Below are 19001 nucleotides of genomic sequence, written 5' to 3' on the forward strand. Positions count from 1 at the left end.
AGGGCAACATTAATAATTTAACCAAACACTCAGACGTGATGGAGCGGACAAGGAAACCCAGTGAGAAGCACTCCGGTTTAGAGAGGCTATTAAATATGAAAACTATTTGTGGTGACTAATAGTATTTTTGTTTTCCTAGAGCTTAAAATCTCACATACTGTAGCATCACGTCTCTCTGCCAGCGAAGACGGTAAACTGTTTGATCAGGGAAGATTAGGCTGGAAGTGACTGCAGCCTGGATGTAAACTGACTCTCTGTGTTTGCTGTTGCTGTGTAGTCTGGCTCCATCAGCTGCAGATGAACTTCACCCTAAATTTACCATGATTATATTAACAATTATTATCTTTAGTTTACAGTTTATCTGCGCTGGTCACTGTTGCTAACAAATAAGCCTCAGCAGATGTGTTTTCTACTTAACCTCTGTCAGCCTAACATATATTCATATGCACACACACATGCACACAACAGACTGGGGACAGCAGCTACTTGTGTATTTATACATTCATGGGGTGCTGCTGCATGCTCCATGAAAAACACACACACGTACACACTTGCAGGGGCCTTATTTTTGTGTCGAGGATTAGATGGGTTCAGGGCCGGAGTGCCCCTCTGGTTGCAGCTCTCGCCTTGGTGTGGTGTTTAGGTGGGTTGGTGGGGTGTGCATGAAACCCTCGGGGGGAAAGACTGCACTGCACACAAATCATTACTGCTCATCAGTCGCTGCCACTCAGCCAATTATTTACTCAACAGCTTGGCTTGGCTGAGACGCGAATACACGAGACAGACACACACCTCCTCGCAGAAACACGCCTCATTATACATGGGGATTGTGGGGAAGAAGTCTTCAAGGAACGCCGTTATTTGGGGAGGGATGTGTTGTAGTTTGTGAGTGGGTCAATACCTCCAGCTGAATACACACAATTCGTCATATTTTCAAAGTCTCAATGAAGTTTTCACAACTGATCTCAGTGTGCAATTTGGGCGAGGGCTGTCAAGCAAGCCTCGACATGATAGGAAAGTGTCGCCTCAGCAATACACTGGCCCCGATCTAATACCTTTCCAGTGAATAATTTATGGCCGCTATACCACGTAAGCTATATGTAGCATATTAAATACATAATCCTCTCATCTTTTATTGATGCTCCTTTGATACGAGCCTCACTGATAAGTTTAATAAGAGAGCTTAATATGTAGGCCAGTAAGCAGATTTGACTGCCACATTTGAGCCAATAGTGATGAAACTTCACCCAAGCCTGATTGGTATTGCCGTTTGGTTCACAAGTGCAGGCTGGGAGAGGGGAACACGGGCCAGATTGCTGTGGAGGAGATTACGTCTGTTTATGATATACTGTAAACACTTGCACACAAGCCGGTCATGCTCAGCGGCTGACTGTTTACACACCTTGGCTGACGCGTAAGAGGGAATTTCAGCTGCACTCTGATCAAATCTGCCACAGGACAAGTCTGTGTCAAGCGCTCATGCTCCCTGCTTCCTGTGTTTTTATTGCGAGAGGGACAGATACATGCAGACGGAGAGGTGGGAGGGCGAGGGGGGGGGGACTCCCTTTGATGGGCTAAACCTCTCGCTTTGTGGGCGGTTATACACACACACACGCACACAGTCTCGTGCACGTAATCACATCGCACAATGGAGCTAAGATACAATCCGTCAGTGCACAGGAAATGGGATTCATCTATCCAACTTGATGACGCTGAGACGCACCAGCAATTGCACAGATAGCACTGTTTTGTCGGCAAATTGATTCTGATAATATGGTATAATTGCCGCAGACAAATGAGCCACCACAGAGGAAACAAGTGATGCCTCTCTGTTGCTTTCATTCAAAAATTGTCAGATACAAAATCATGGCTGCAAACAGTATGTTAAATCTATAAATGCATCCAAAGCAGTCACAGCTAGTCAATGAAACTAGGGTCTAAAATCAGGATGTCAGGTTTGGTTAATTTTGCCTCCTAAAGCCATGAACTGGTAACTGACTGGTTAATCTTTAAGGAAAAAAAATGCAAAATGAAGTGAAATACAAGAAGCCTCTCCTTTTAGTCCAATGCTCCATTGATTCAGTGAGCTTTAGCGCAGCATTTCAAAGCGCCGTCCATTTAGAGGTGGTGAAATTTTAATGTTTTGTGTGTAAATGTCTCACTTTTTATTTTGTTTTCTGTTGGCTTTGCTGACAGCAGTTAGCAAGCTGCTTTCAAATGGGGAAAAATAGTGCCAGAACCAGTGGATAAATGGAGACGGCCCACTTTAGATTCATTTCCTGTATCTGTGTCACATGGGTTTTGCCACTGCTCTGCCCCTTTAGGAGACGAGCAGTGGTCCTGACTCCATTCATTCCAATGGGAAATAGTGAACGAGAGTACAGATTAAGATGGTTCCCTTTGTCCCATAGTCACTGAAATAAATTTTGGACCCATATTCACAAGCCCCAACCCTGCTAGAAATTCCAACACTGCAATGGCCTTTTTTCAGACCCACAGATCAGGAGAAAATTAACGTTGTTCGAGGCATCTCTGTTTCAGCAACATACTCTCGCGAGATCTGGCGACAGCTGACGTGGTCTTACACTCTGTTGATATCAGACATCAAGCTAGCAGAAGAAAATGAGCTGCAAAATAAGGAACACGACAAACGCCACACTTCCGAAGGATGCTGTGGAGAGACGACCATGCCCGCTTAGAAGACCAGATGTATACCATTTTGTTCCACTGGTGCAGCTTGTAGGATCTCTGACAGTGCCCAGTGCCCATCCTCCTGTCTCCACTGGTTGGCTAACATTAGCCATGGCTGCTCTCTACTGGGCACCACCCAGGTCAGGCTGGAGCTAACTAGCTGCCACTCATGCGGCAATTATTGCTTGCCGTTGCTGCGGAAACATCCTCCAGTCACCCCTCAGGTTGCCTTGGTACGCAGCTTTATTTTGAGCTACAAAACTCCTTTAGCATTGCTAACTATGTTAGCAGCAATAGCCATGCTTACAATGCTTAAGGGGGTTTGCTCAATCACTGGTGCAACCTGAAGGGAGACCAGAGGGTGTGAACAATGTATCCACAGCAACACTGTTGGGTCGGTTCAGCGTTACCAGTGGTAATCATTGGATGAGTGGTGCTGCTAGCTATGTCAGCTTTCCCCAGACCCAGTTGGCGCACAGTGCATTTAACTGAAGAATAGCAAAGTCAACCTAGGTCAAGACCAGTGGTTTCCAACTGGTCTAACCATGGGGTCCAGATTACTCCTTAGTCATTAGTTCAAGGTCCACACGGTTGAATATACTTAGCGTCTTACTTGTGTTTGGCCATGTCTTTGAGCTAGTTTCCTGTCTCTGTAGCTGTCTGTAAGTCACTCACTCTACAGCAGGAAACAGCACTTCATTATAAAAGCTCTGTGCCAGAAATTCACTGCACTTAGAAATATAGTGTGTTTCTTTTAGACTGTGAGTCCCTTGTGGTCCATTCAGAGTGGACCCATTACCCATTTTTGGACCTTGACACACCAGTTGGGAACCACTGGTCTACACCAACATGAGTAACCCTTCAAAATATTCTGAGCGATAACTGATTAATGTTTGTCAACAATTAACTGACATCCCTAAAATATGCTAATGAGTATTTATAAAGTTACTCCTCTGTCTTTAATATGACCTTAAGAGCTGGACAAAGGCGTGCAGTCAGTGTCTGTTAGCTGAAAGGACAAGGTGACATTTTCAGCCGAAATTCAATTACTGGTTTCATCTTTGTAATATCATGTCATCAAAAGCATTTTGTCTGTAAATTCAGATAGTCTAGGCTTAAGAATGAACGCACACCTTATATTGTGTACCATGTTATTGTTGTATAAATGATTGGACAGTGAGAAATGATATCCATTGTGATTGAGTCACTCCGTCCTTTTGTGGCTTCCGGGACACAAAGCTCTTTTTTCATCCTGCTCTTATCTAAGCCAGACTGATTGAGGCCACATAGCCATAATTCTCTCTGTAAACAAATGAGAAGACTTTTTCTTTTTTCTCACCCCTCTCTCTTTCTCTTTGAGATGCACACACAAACACACAGTGAGTGACATTCACCTTGTTGTGTCCTGTTGGATTTTTTTTATCCTCATGTCTTGACTGCACAACAACAAAAAAAAACCCATCACTCTGTCTTGTTGCCACATCACTGCACCTCTTCCTCACTGGCAATATGATCCACATTAGCATCCACAACAGCCTGGGTAGCTCCTGCTGTCCGAGCCGACAGGACTGAGAGCAGAGATAAGCTCACTCCGTAATGAATGTTCAGTCTCTGTTGGGCAGGGAAAAGAAAGCACGCCCCTCTCGTGCTGCAGTGTAAAATGGGTATCATTACAGGTCACATGCATGTATTTATGTCAAAATCAGTCTCTGTGACCAAGAATGCAGTTTTTGTGAGGATGTGTGGTGATGCGATGCTTTGTTAATGGGCGATATTTATGCCATACTTCACCTCCCATTCATGCCATCAGCGCCACGTCCTCCAAGCTCTTTTGTCGTATTTACACCCTCGGAGACTGGCACAGGCCTCACACTCGGTACTGGAGCGCGAAGAAGAGAAAAGCCGGTTGCAGCGGAACAAAGGTGCAAACAAAGAAGTGTAATGGTTGAACAGGAGTGGATGAGCTGTATGAAAACGAATGTACGGAAAGCGATACTCGCTGAATGAAACAGCAGAAGGTCCCAAAGGAAGGGAGAGGATCAACAGATAGAATCAGCACAAACAACTCCCTGCAAATCATTCTGCTTTTAAGGCTGGAGATATACTTGCTTTTAACTACGTGTTTGTGTATGCATGGTGGCTGCCTCCCGTGTTCTGTATCCATCTGGAGTGGTAGTTGTGCACGTTCTCAGACATTTACGTGCCAAGTCAGCAGAATGGAATATACACATGAACAGTAGGAACAATGCTGGGAAAATGAGAAAAACAGAATCCCCTTTCCGACTGGATTAAAAACCTGCTTACACACATCTGGTTTTTGTATTTAATAGAAAAGGATACAACCAGCACTCATTCCTAGAAGATAATGACTCTGCAGTAGTCATGGGGATGTATCAGCTCCATCTCTGATTGGCTCTGATCAGCAGTGATGGAACTATGACACTCAGGTGGATATGCTAATTTTTGCCCTTTTCCTGGAGTGTCTTTTTCAGCACTGCCACAAAATACCTTCTGTTTCCGTCCAAGCAGTGTTTGAACATCAGTTCAAGTTAGTCAGCAGAAAGTTTGAAAGAGAGACTGAAAAAGTAACATAAAATCAAGGTAACCATTTGAATATTTTTACTGGGCTCCATGCTGATTTCGAATGTTTGCTAACCTGTTCTTTGGCGTGTTCATGATGTTGAACATGACGCACATGGAAAAAAAAAAACAAGAAAAAAATAAGCCTACTTGTCTACTGTAGGGTCATGTACACAGCTCTCTAGTACTTGCAATACAAAAGGAGTCTATAGCCATTTTTAGCGGGTTTTCCTGCTTTTGAAAAACTCCCATATACACGTTCATTTTGCAATTGTCACGATGTGCTTCATACATAACATCCACGATGGCGCCCTGTTGCTTTTTCTACTGTAGTCCACAGTGAACTGCGGAAGTTCTACACAGCCTGAGTTCTCTGGTGTACCCTCTAGTCCAAAAGTGGGTTGCGAGTTTATTCTCACCATCGTGTCAAGTTCGTAAAAAACAGTTATTTTGAAGACCAAATTCTGGTACAGAGCTTTTATTTTGAAGTACTGTTTCTTGCTGTAAAGTGAGTGACTAACAGACAGGCTTCTTCACAGAGACAGCAAACTAGCTGGACGACAACATGGCCAAAAGCAAGTATGACATTGGATATATTAAACAGTTTGGACCTTGAACTTATAACCAAGGAGAAATCTGGACCCAATGGCTGAACCAATTGGGAACCACTGCTCTAGTGGACTCCTCCAATAACGTGTACTACATAAGCAAGTATTTGAACAATTTGTTTGAGATGCAGCCTGTTATCTATGCAAATGCGTGGTGGAAAAGCAGGTATATCTACGGGCTAACTGATTTATGCGAGCTTAACACCTCTTCCTAACTTAAGTGAGCAAGCCAACTCTGGTGGATGAAGCGCAAAAGGCTCCAGATATACTGCGAGCGGCTTCAAGACTTGCTGTTGCTCTGAAAATTGGTTGGAGGTGCATGAAGCTTCGCCACAATAACACGACTGTTAGTACTTTTTCAAACAAGCAACACATCGCTAACCATGTTTGTAGATGCATGGATCATGTTAGGACATCTTTATTCAGAAACACCAAAACAATCTGATGTTTGCATCGTGCGCGGTTGCGAAGTGGTGTTACTCTGCAGGTCATCTTTGTTTTATTCATCTTAACACCAGCACTTACCATCTGCCAAATGACACCTCAGCAGCCCTTCAGTTTCAAAAGATCATTTCCAAACGCATTACAAATATTGATACATCTGGTCAAACTGTGGTTGGATGGAGACCAAGTAGGTCCCTCGTCCCTGCACTTAATGCAGTGAGTAAAATATTTCCACCTCCTGAGCTAAATTGATTTTTAATAGCCTTTTCTGCTTTGCAATGTTTTGGAAAGTGACAGAAAACCTGAACCTGAGGATCCAAACTCTAAATTGGAAACAAAGTTGGCAAACACAGGGTTTGTCTTTTGGTCTACTTTGCTATCTGGTGAATTCAGGTTTTGCTCAGTAATTTTGTTTGTTGTGGGTTTAAAGGTATTTTTGCTTAGCAATTGAAATGTCTGCGGACTGACCAGGGAACTGGTCTGTGTTTGCAGGCTGGAAGTGGGAGGTGATACAAGTGCACTCTTGTTACAAATAAAAAAAAGCTCCTCTACAGAAAAAAAAGATGCTTTCATGACTTCAAAGGGAGCTTGACAGTCTTGTACACTACAGTAATAATATCTAAGAGACCTCCCTTTATGCCTTGCACAGCCTCTTCATTTTGTAATCTAACTATGCCCCTGGTGCAAACACTTCACCCCTGTAACCACACTTAACTCCGCCATTGTTACTCTACTGTCTTCAGATAGCATTCCCTCCTGTGCCCATGCTTCTCCAAGTTGCCCTGGATACTTTGTCCAGAGTTAATTTTTTTTTTTTTTTTTTTTTTTTTTTTTTTTGAAGGGGCAACATCCAGTTTCAAGTAAAATAGTAATTGAGTCTCCCTCCCAGTGTTGGCTTGAAGGCTTTGATCTCTCCCGTGCTCCAGTGTTAAATGGTTTCCTCCAAATCTCTGCGAACATGCAGCGACTGGCTGCTCTTTTATCAGCAGCCCGCTAACACCACCTCCTCGCCAACCACTTTGAAGCCACAAACAACTCACTCTGAAGAGAACAAAAAAAGAGCAAAGGATGAGAAGTCCTGCATATATATACTGCTCATATAAAGTGTGTTTTTAAAAGGTGTTCCCGGTTAAAGGCAGAATGGTGGGATTATCATACGAAAGAAACTCAGTAGTTGTGTGTGAGGGTACAAATTGGACACCATGTCAAGACTTTGGGGATTTTTTCTTTTTCAGAGGAATATAATTCTATCATTTATGTTCATATGATAAGAAAAGGCCAGTGTATTAGTCAGTTAATGTTCATTGGGAATTTGAAAGTGGGTGACTCAGCTTTCTTGTTGTAATTAGCAGAATTTGCATGCAGATGCTTATCTTAACAAGGGGAGAAATTGAGATAGTTTGAAATGTTTTTGTGTCTGGGGCTGGTAATTGGCAGCGAGCTTATCAGAGGCAGATTGGCCACACTTGAGTGCTCAAAGGAGCCTGAGCCAGAGACTGTGATCAAGTGAGCGGCTGGATGTGACCTCTAGTAGACTTGTCCGATGTGCACTGCACTTTCATCCCCAGCTCCTTGCACCAGATGCTGTACTTAACTGTTACCACCCTGCGAGGGAAATCGTACTATAGGCAACCCTTTCAATTCTTTTCTCTTGTGATTAAAAAAAAAAATGACAGCAGTCAAGGACAAAACAGGCCAAAGATCCAGACTTTGAAATCCAATGCTGATAAATTGCTGGGTGTTTGACTTTGCAAGGCATACTGGATTATATTGATTTTCTTTCCTCTCTGTGTGTATGTGTTGGTGTGAGTGAGTGTGATAGCAGAAAAACCAGGGGCAAGAGAATGCAATATTGTGTTTCATTAAAAAATCTATAGGATATCTCATTACAGCCGCATGATTTTCTTTAGTATCAGGGTTCGTGGGGACGGGGTGGAGCTGGTGGGTGGCAAGATGAATGTGCTTTCCTGTCTCAGATGACTATCTCATCTGTTTTTGTTCATGGAGAAAGAAGGAACTGGGCTCAATCTGCCCAGTATGTTGACGACTTCCTGGCCATGTTTGCCCACTGCTCGGTGATTTCACAACCGTATCAGGTAACTCATGCATGGCAGAGCGAGTTAAAAACGTTTAAAATCACAGTCTACAGTGAATTTGGGGCATTTTTCCGATATAGTCATCCCTGTTTACTCCCTACTATCCCTGCCTTTCTTTAGACTGGCACTCCATTGATTCAGTGTCAGACATTTTAATGTTTTGTAATGCAAAAGTTTTGCCTTTTATTTTATTTTCTGTTGGCTTTGCTAACAGACGGCCAACTAGCTGTGTTAACGGGTTGAAATATAGTGCCCACTGCCCACCCTCTGGTCTCCACTTGTTAGCTAACGCAAGCCTTGGCTGCTTAGCACTGTGCACCACCTTGGTCAGATGGGAGCTAACTGTTGGTGCTGGTCATTTGCTAACACCATCCTGGTGGCTAGGTGGCATTAAGTAAGTGGTTTCATTTTGAGCCGCAAAACCCCTTTAGCATTGGTAACTGTTAGCACCACTAGCTGTGCTGAGATTGCTAACATTGCTAACTGAAAACATAGTGTCCACTGCCCACCCTCTGGTCTCCACTGGTTAGCTAAAGGTTAACTTTCATTCACCACCTGTGGGAGCTTATTAGTGGTGGTGCTATGTGACGGCCACCCTCCAGTCTCCCACCATGTATCCCGGGGGAGTAAGCGGCTTCATTTTGAGCTGCAAAACCCCTTTAGCATTAACTGTTAGTACCACTAGCTGTGTTGACATTGCTAACTGAAAACATACTTGCCTACTGCCCACCCTGGGCTCTCTAATGGCTAGCTAAAGGCCGCTTTTCACTCACCACCTGGGTCGGGTGTTAGCCCATTAGCAGCGACTCTACATGATAACCAACCTCCAGTCTCCTCCCATGTTGCCCAGGTGGGTAAGCAGCGTCATTTTGATCCTCCTTTAGCATTGTTAACTGTTAGCACCACTTACCATGCTTTCACTACTAATGGCAATAGCAGATCTAACAGTAGCTAACAATGCTATAATGGGCTTTGCTGCAAACAGAAGAGCAGCAAAATAAACCTATAGACCGACGTGTGATCAGTCAAAAATATTGTTGGTGGTTAGCCAATTAACGGTTTCATGTTTACATCCCTACCACCTATATTTTACATACCTCTCTCTTTGTTGAATACATGAAGCAGTTAGACAGAAAATTATTTTGCTGGCATACTCTATTTGAATGATGCAGTAATGTCTTGTGGGTCAAAGGAAATGTGTATTTCCTCTCTGCTTAATCAAGTGTCAGAAGTATTTTGAGTGCATAATTTGTCTCAGCACCTGATAGTTTGCTTGTGAGTTCGATTTAAAGGGCATCTTACTCAAAAACAGCAGATAATGGCATCTGCCGCCACTGTGAAATTTTTTTTTGAAGGCTTTCTCCGATAACCAGAAAAGGTTAGCCCAATTCTTAAATCCTGACATTAAGTGATGGTTTTAACCTTTAGTCTGACTGCTCCGTGGGTACCCATTTAGCCTAAGAAACATGCTGTTTCTCCTTATTTTGCTTTCCAATTATTCACCATGAGGCAGAGTTTTTGACGGTCTCGCACACTGTACCCGCACGCACCATCCCTACAGAAGCTCTCACAGTATGATCGCATGTGCCGCTGTCGTCTCAGTGGGCCAATCTTTCAACGAAGGCCCGTGGGGAGCCTGATAAGAGGGGGAATTCGAGCCTCAATCAGTGCTGGTTAATTATCACAACCAGGGGAGGTGAGAGAGGTTTCCCCGTCAACCCAATCCCTCCTGGATCTCTGTCTCCTTCTCAAACACACTTATTTGTTAGAAGCTTTGTCTTACATTTCATTCTTCAGGTGTTAATGTGCATGTTTTTATCTTCAGGCGTACTCAAAATAATAGAATACAGCTAGTGTCATCTTTCCTTCTGTGATGAGTGTTATCATTTTGTTTGCCTTCACTTGGTTTATTGTATTAGATTATTCTGTTGTATTCATTTATTACATCAGTGTTTAACTCTCCTATGATAAGAGGGCTAATTTGGTATAATTTTTATTTGCACACATCGTGTAAGTGATAGTTTGCTTTGGGGGTAGTAGCAGCATTTTTCTATTTACCAAGTAGGAAAAACACACTGATACCCTTTCGTCTTTGCAGTTTTAATGGCATGTTGAATAGTGACAGTAGTCAAGCTTAGCCCAATTACTATGTCAGTGAATCAAGTTTAATTAAGAATTATGTTTTTGTAAACTCTCTAATTTCATAATTAAGAACACATTTTGATTACATGTGTATCCTGCTTAAATGCACCGCCATGGCAGAGGAATACAAATATGCATGTTTCAGAAACACGGGTTCCAAATGTAATTGTTGTAAACGTTGATGAAAAATTAATGCCACGCTAATGAGTGCAAAGCATGAATCATTCAGCATTGAGGGGCTATTTCCATACTTTTCAGAGGAGCCAATTTTCAGCTCGCCATTCTGAATTCTCTTCGAACTGAGTGCAGAGACACACATAAAAGGAATCTATGAGTGTGACTGACTGAAGTAAGAAAATTGATATGTCCAGTCATGTCTTTTGGCCCTTTAAAATACACGAAAGCTTCATTTTGTTGAGCTGGGTATCCATCAATACTTCAAGAGAATCATGATGTGCCTACACATAAGACTCCGCGACTACCCTTTACACTGCACTGTGGCGTTCCTCACACATAAAAAACTCTAGGCACCGCGGGGATACTACCTTGTTTTAGGTAGCCGGTCTTGCTGAAGCAGCCTTCACTGGGAAGAATAGAGTAATGGGTACAAGTACCCTGCTCAGTGCGTCCCCCTTCTAGACCCAAGGACAGTTGGGACCATTACCACGCTTGACACACCCACGTACATGCCAGTCCCAGTCCGCAACCACAATACTCAATACTTTGAAGGTATTCACCGAAATATCCAGTACTAAGTAGTAGTGAAACTTCTCCAGTCAAGTGACACCTGCATTTGATCCTTTTTGTACCTAGATCTAAGAAAAGAAAGACTATTTGTATAATTTTGCTCACAACCAATCACTGCAATCGTTCATTTATTTCAATGTGTGATTGACCCATTACTGCAGCAGCTACAATCCATTTAGTCTGTGGTATGGTTAATTCGAGCACAGTGTATTTGTTTGCAGGTCAGCGTACCCAGATGCCACAAAAAAATTCAAAAGTATGCCCATGCTACACGCCTGTTTGGTCTGTTGGCATTTTACATAACTGAATGCTTCCATTCAAAACATGGGTATCAAATGAAGAACTCTATTGGTATGTGTATCACTTTAAGGGTACTGGTATCACAATTTTTTAATCGATATCCAGTCCTAGCACAGTGGGTCCCTCTGAAGCTCAGCTTTGTGATGTTGGAGCTTTGGTCTCATTTATCCTAGTGCTTCAACTAACAGTTTTTCACATCATTGTTTAGTCCATGAAATGCATCAAAGACAAATACAGATCACAAACTTTTAAAATTAATTAAAAACACTACCTTCGGATTGCACATTTTGTATCAACAACAATTTAAAAAGCGGAGCGTTAGATGTTTTGGAACTGATTTTTAAATGTCACCCTGGTATAGGAGCTGCAGCAAGAGTCCTGTCTCTAAGGTGGCCTTGGATTGAGGTTGAGCCTCTCACTGCAGAACAGGAAATAGGGGTCAGTGTGTGTGGTTACTGGGAAAGAGGGATTAGGTACTCATTAATTAATGTTACACTGCTGCATGACACAATCACTAAATAGTAAGGGTACCATGCCCTAACATAAAGCCAGAATGAAAATCCCTGCAGTTTACAAATCGTGCACATTGGACATGGTTGTTTAAATTTGATATTTTGCCGGACTCTTGCGCTCAAAGCATTCTCTAATCCTATTAACCAGCAAATCATTTGAGTAGGATCTGTTTCTTCATCTGATTAAAGAGAGACTGACATTTGTATTAGAGTGACATTTTCTGGCAGTATTCAGCAAAACCAAAGCTGATGGCGTTGCAGTGACCCAGCCCCGCCTGTGACCCTGTCATGTTTTCTGCGGGCCTCCAGAGTTTTACAATGGCAGCGAGCAGACAGGATGACAGAGAACTGCGAGCTGAAAAAATTGGATCCTTTCCTCTTTTTAATCTGCCAGTTGAGTGGGTGCCAGCGCAGGACAGCCAGTGTGCGCTAGGCGCCCCAATCATTTTGTCCATCCCTTTATGGCTTGGCCTCAACCCCTCATTTCATCAACTGCTGTGGGGAACGCTGAGAATACCAGAGTCGGTGGGTTGTGGTGTCCCTGATCATGGCTACCTCCCTCAGGCATGTCAGACATTGTTCCTGGCGTTAACTCTTAAAAGAAATATGTGACTGGCCACACAAAGTCCGACAAAGTTCAGTTACAAATCTGAAAAAGAGATGCACTCTTGAGTCATTCAACCTCTCCTTTACTTAAGTTTGTCATTGACTCCTTTGCCTTTAGTCTGCCTCTAATGTTTATCCTTCCAGCTGGGATTTTGTCATCTCTCAGATTTCTCAAGACTCATTTTAAGAGATAAACGTCTTTCACAGCATTGAAAACACTAATCTTTCTTAATGAATGTGCCCCCTTCTCCTTTCTTTTCTATTACCTGGTAATGAAATAGGTGTTTCCACTCAAATCTTCACTTCTTTGATTCATTTCAAGTCAAGTGCCCAAATGTCAATTTTAACAAAATGAAAGGAAGTAAGCTAGCCGCCTCAACTTGCAGCCACTCTATAATAGAATCCTTGAAGGGACCTCTGTACTCGTCCTTTGATTAGAAAAGGACACCTTTTCCTTTTTTTCCCCAAATAGATACATACCTCGAATAAAGAAAGTTAGCTGCAGCTCCTTCTCCTGCTCTATTAAAGACACCTTGTCCCTCCACACTTGGTCTCAGGATCATTGTTATTTCCCTGAGGTGTTTCTTGGTGACAGATGGGCTTTAGACGGGGAGTTTGGAGAGATGGGAAGATGAAGGATTCTGCTGAGAGAACGAGACACAGATTCAAGGTATAAAGATGAAGGAGAAGTAGTGGGGGGGTAGTGTGGGAGTGAAGCAGAGACAACCATTTCCATTACTGTCATGAAAGCGACCCTGACGCTGAGGGTGGAAGGACAAACAATGGAGGGATGGAAATAATAGAGGCAGGAGCTCGGTGAATGAAGTGCTCAGGTTCATTACAAAGGGCCATCCCCCCACCTCTGTCTTTACCTGAGTGGAAGGTTTCCATCATCCTTGATGTGCTGTACTCTCGACTTGTTGTTTCCTTTTAAAGGTCTGAAAGATCACAGATCCAGTGACACATTATTGCCTACAACAGGAATACAGAGCAGAGTGAAAATTGTATTCCCACTAGGGATGCCAACGGTTAACTGTTAATCGGTAAATCTGAAGTAATATTTGTGACCATTCCACGTGTCGGCCTACACGTTCATTTTGCTGCTCATCAGTTTACTGCACTGCACACAAGCTGGGTCTGGTGGGAGCTAGCTAGCACCGCTGCTCACCTGGCAGTTACCACTAGTAACGCCATCCTGACCCAACAGCGATGCTGTGGAAACATGTTGGCAACCCTTCAGTTTCCCCCAGGGTCGCTCCAGTGAGTTAGCAGCTCAGTCCTGAGCAGCAAACAACCCTTAGCATCACTGTCTGTTAGCAGTGTTAGCAGTGCCAGCACGGCTAGTAGAGCTAGCTACTGATGCTAGTTAGAAAGCAAAGTTATATACCAATTTTAAAGGGGCTGTGTGGCTCAAAAAGCTGCTTACTTAACGCCACCCAGCCACCAAGATGGTGTTAGCAAATGAGTAGCGCTGCTAGCTAGCTCCCAACTGACCAAGGTGGTGTGCAGTGCAGAGTGGCCAAGGCTAACGTTAGCTAACCATTGGAGACTGGAAAGTGGGCAGTGGGTGTTTTGTTTCCACATGCTAACATGGCTAGCTGGCTATTTGTCAGTAAAGCCAACAGAAAAATAGAATTAAAGGCAAGACATTTACAGCACAAAACATTAAAATGTCACCATTTCTAAATGGATAACACTAACGAAATAACGAAACGCAGCGCTAAAGCTCACTGAATCAATGGAGCGCCAGTCTAAAGAAAAAGGCCTCTTGTATTTCACTATATTTTCCTTCTTGTTTTTTTTTCTTAAAAACTAACCTGTTAGTCACAGGTTATTGGTTGTCAGACTCAAAATGAAGCCACTTACTTAACGCCACCCTGCCACTGGGACGGTGTTAGCAAATGAGCAGCACCGCTAGCTAGTTAGCTCCCATCTGACTTAAGTGATGCACAGGACAAAGCAGCCAAGGCTAACGTTAGCTAACCAGAGGAGACTGGAGGGTGGGCAGTTGGCACTATGTAACACAGCTAGCCGGCTGTCTGTTAGCAAAGCCAACAGAAAAATAAAATAAAAGGGGAAATATTTATGTCACAAAACATTAAAATTTCACCACTTCTAAATGGATAACACTTTGAAATGTGTCATTAAAGCTCACTGAGTCAGTGGCGCGCCAGACTGAAAGGAAAGGCCTCAATTTTCTTAAAGATTAACTGGTTAATTACCAAAACCAACATCCTATTTCCAATATATTAATAACATTTATCATCTACACTGCTGTTTAGCCTTTTAAAGTAGCCTATAATAACCATTTCCCAATGGCTTTATACGCCCCTTTACGTCTCAGGATTTCCCTGTCCCCAGTCCAAGCCACAGAAGGGCCTCTGTTGTTGAAAATGTGACTGGTTTTGAGAGTGGTCTGCTCTGTCTCAAGAGCGGCTCAATAAGGAGGGCAGTCAATATGGCTGCTCTCAGACAGTGGGTCAATGAGGGAGGAGGCTTCCTGCTGAGCCAAGCGTAGAATAGAGGAGAACAGGGGGTCTTTGTGTGGAGAGCAGACCCTAACCCACTCCTCTTTACCGCCTCTTCGGAGATATTACACCTAACATTTTGAAACTGTGCATTCTTCGGCGGAGATTGTAAACCGTTTACAGGATGGTAGAGAAAAATACATTCACCCATGTCACAGAACACATGTTGCACAAGTAAGTTATTCACCGTTTTTTCAGATTACTTGTGACATGACAGAGTTGTTGCAAACCCTCAAGCAAAAATGTCTTGACATACATTCTGTGAACACATTACCTGGGCTCACACACACCTCACCTTGACAGTAAGCCCTGTAACATCCAGAAATATGCTTTCAACACTGGCTCATGGTGGGAAATGCAGCACAAGCTCCATGTCTCCATTCTGTCTCTCTCATCTGAGAGCAAGGGAGAAACTGTGAGGGAGAGAGCAAGGCAGCATATCAGGGCACCACCTTAAGCTGGGCTCCCAAACCTTTTATGACTGCTGAGCAAAGTGGATTTGGGACAGAGGTAACAGCCCATACTTATCAAGCAGACAACCTCATTTTCTAGCCCCTTGCTCTCCTTGCCTGGTGCGGTGGTTCCTATTTCTCAAAGACAAGCAGGGGCTCCCACACTGCTGGGCCTGAATAGATTAGACTTCCCACACCGTAATGTGGTTTCTAACACCCCTTCCTTTTTTAAGTCTGCAGCTGTGTTGTTAAAAGCCTGCAGTGATTCACTACTAATAAATTCTGGGGTAAAGATGTGTGTGCTCTCCGTTGCAACAGGTGTACTTTGAGTTACAGTCATCTGGATTATTGATGACTGCATTATAAGTTTCTGTACAGGAGACAGTATTCCTCACTGTTGTACATTTCAATTCATCTCCTTCTTTCATTACATTCTGTTTCAGCAAGGTTTGGGATATTTTCCCTGCGCTTTAATGATGTATGGGAACATACGCTCTGTTGAGTTTGCTTTCAATGAACTCTTCAGAATACATCAAGAGAGCGCCGCATGTTCTGTAGGTGTTCATTTGAAATTTTTCCCAGTCACTCACGACCTTGTTAGTTGCCAAAAGTAAACTTTTCCTTTGACCTAAAAGTTGAAGCGTGTTGAAGTCTGAGATGGTGATGTTTTTTGCCTTTTGTAATGAGTTTGTTTTCAATCTGACGCTGCAGATAGAGATGCTTGTTTCCCGCTGAGATGTTGGCCTTATCCGGCTCATTTAGCTTGCCTGCTTGTCTTCCCCACAATCTTACAGGAAAGACAGTTTGGGCTTGTTAACCTTTAAATATTAACCACAGACACGGTTTTCCAGCTTCTGTCTTTGGTGGAATTGTTTATGGTTGAAGTTCAGAGGCTTGTTCTGATATTTGGGCTTTGTTTTTATTCCTACAGGACCCAATAAACAGGGGAAGTTAGATTTTTTTTGTATGTGCTTTCAAATATAACACCTCATTCTCTTAAAATAATGTGAGACAGTTTCAGAAAAATTAAATGAGGCTTTCAGTTGCCTTAAAAAAGAGGATTTTGCACACTGTGTTGACCTTGCAACCAGGGTTAGGATAACTGGTAAACTTTACTTTTGATTTCCAGTTGCTCTATGTGCTATAAATAATGGAAATACAAAACCTTTGTTAAAAAACTGGAATTAAATGAAAGCTTTTTGGCAGCTAGTGTTCCTTTTCATCAAAATATTTGTTTAGTCTGCACTCAGTGGGTCCAGCATTGATTAAACTGTCCCACCTGTCCGTGTTATTATAGTTTGGACTTTGGCCACTACCAGGGGCATTGTTGTTTTGCTTTCTTGTCAGTTGGCATGTGTGTTTGTTTGTCTGCAGTTTGACTGGTACTCATGGTATTTAAATAGTTTTAGAGGGAAGTTATTCCATGTGGAAATAATTGAGGTTTATAGTTGATAGGTGAGGACAAACCAGCACCTATAGCTTGCCATCAGCCCCTCTAACACACCCCCAGTTTATCTCCATCTCCAGCCCCATCTTCTTCTCCTTCCCCTGCCCTGCTCTGCTGATGGTGGACGTTGTGTCTGCAACTGAAAGCAGATGGTTCTCCATTTTGTTTGACGGTGCAGCTGAAGCTAAGCCCTCCCCTACTGATCCTACGACGGGGATAAAAAGCTGCTAAAGGCGGCTGTTTTGGCTCTGATAGGATGCCGCAGGACCCTCAAGCCCATTCAGTTTTCTCCTCAGATAGAGAGCGGCTGAAGATGGTCTTTTGACTGGAAAGGAGCCAGGCTAGAGCCTGGAAGCTCTGCCCAACCCACACACCCACTGTTCCAGCAGCGTAAAGCAGAGATGATTAAGCATGCCATGGTGCCTCTGGTCTGCAGGAGTGACAAATTCCCCCCACTGCTACTCCACTCTGGTCTCTCTCCATCTGTCATACACACCATCAGTAAAATATATTTTCCAGTGTTGTCACATTGGGCCCAATATGTGCATTCGGCCGCTCGGAATTTATCGATTTTCCTGAAATCATCTGCTTACTTCAGTCTAATTTAAAACCACTCGCTTACTGCGAAGAGTTAAAGTTGAAAATGTGTTGTGCTGGCCTCGGACGGGTATCTTATTTTTTACTGCTGTTTATTCACTTGAATCTCACATCTACGTGTGCCTGGAGGGATTTTTAAAATAAAATATTGTATGTATGAGCACTTGTGCCATTTTTTTGCATCAGCAGATCTAATAAAGTTTGATATCCTGGAATTTTGCTTCACTTGCATCCAGTCTGTTGCTGTATATTACTTGCAGTAAAATCAGATTTGAAGCTTGCTGGTTTAACAGTTTGAGTTCTAAAAAGTGGCACAGTAGCAGCCATAAGAATATGTAAGTAAGATGGAGACAAACAAAAGGAAGAGATATGTTTCTTTTCCATGCTAATCAATCTGACCTTGGCGCTTCAGTCAGAGCAGAGAAGGTCCCGCACTGAGCGTTCTTTCCTCTCTCTGTTTTCTATTCTTCTCCATCAGTGAATTAGTGTGGAGACAATGGCTCAGTGTAGTTGGAATGCTATGCTGTCTTTCCTCTATTCCCAATTGAGAAAGTGGAAATATCTATTCAAGTCAGTCATTTTTTGCGGCGTTTTGCTGTAATTGTTTGTGCTTCAAGAGAACTAAGTGCTCAGAGGACAACTTGCCATATTGCCACCATAATGGACCGCGCATTACATTGCCTCTCTCTTTGGATCTCACACTGGGGACTTGGTGCCGTAAGGTAGAGAAATTACCTCCTAGTAGTTAAATAGCTGAACCATTGACATAGCATCTCTCTTCTCTGTCTCCTTCCCTTTCCTTCTCTTTCTGGTCTCGCTCTCCCCTGGAGACGTGCCATTTCCTTGGAAGAGAGCAGGCATATTTTAAACTGCATTTAACATTCAGCCACTTATTTCACTCCATTCGCTGCATTATTAAAATACCTTCATACCCTCTTAATTATTTTTCTAGCTTTCCTCCATCCCTGCAGAACTGATAATTGGTGTTATTTATCTAAACAATACCACTGTGTGACTCTTAGGGTGGGAGCACTTGAATAATGGATGAGGACAAATGCAAAGCAATTGCACTTACTCCGACTTTGGCACTATCCATGTCAGTGAGATGTTCCCATTTATGCTGGAGGAAGGAAATGGCAACCGCGTTCCAAAGTGTTTACTCCTTCAATGCACTCTCTACTTATAATAAAGCAAGACGTGATATTAACTTGCCAGGGAGGCTAGACTGGGTTAAATTTGTCAGTTCCTCTC

At 43.0% G+C, this 19001-nt stretch overlaps 1 protein-coding gene across 11 annotated transcripts in view; it reads left to right on the forward strand.

Annotated features, from left to right (window-relative positions):
- Positions 1-19001, forward strand: part of neo1a (neogenin 1a) — a 248723-nt gene that overhangs the window by 62867 nt on the left and 166855 nt on the right. The gene's annotated exons all lie outside the window — the stretch shown is intronic.

Source organism: Epinephelus fuscoguttatus, linkage group LG2 (assembly GCF_011397635.1).
Source record: "Epinephelus fuscoguttatus linkage group LG2, E.fuscoguttatus.final_Chr_v1".
NCBI lineage: Eukaryota > Metazoa > Chordata > Actinopteri > Perciformes > Serranidae > Epinephelus > Epinephelus fuscoguttatus.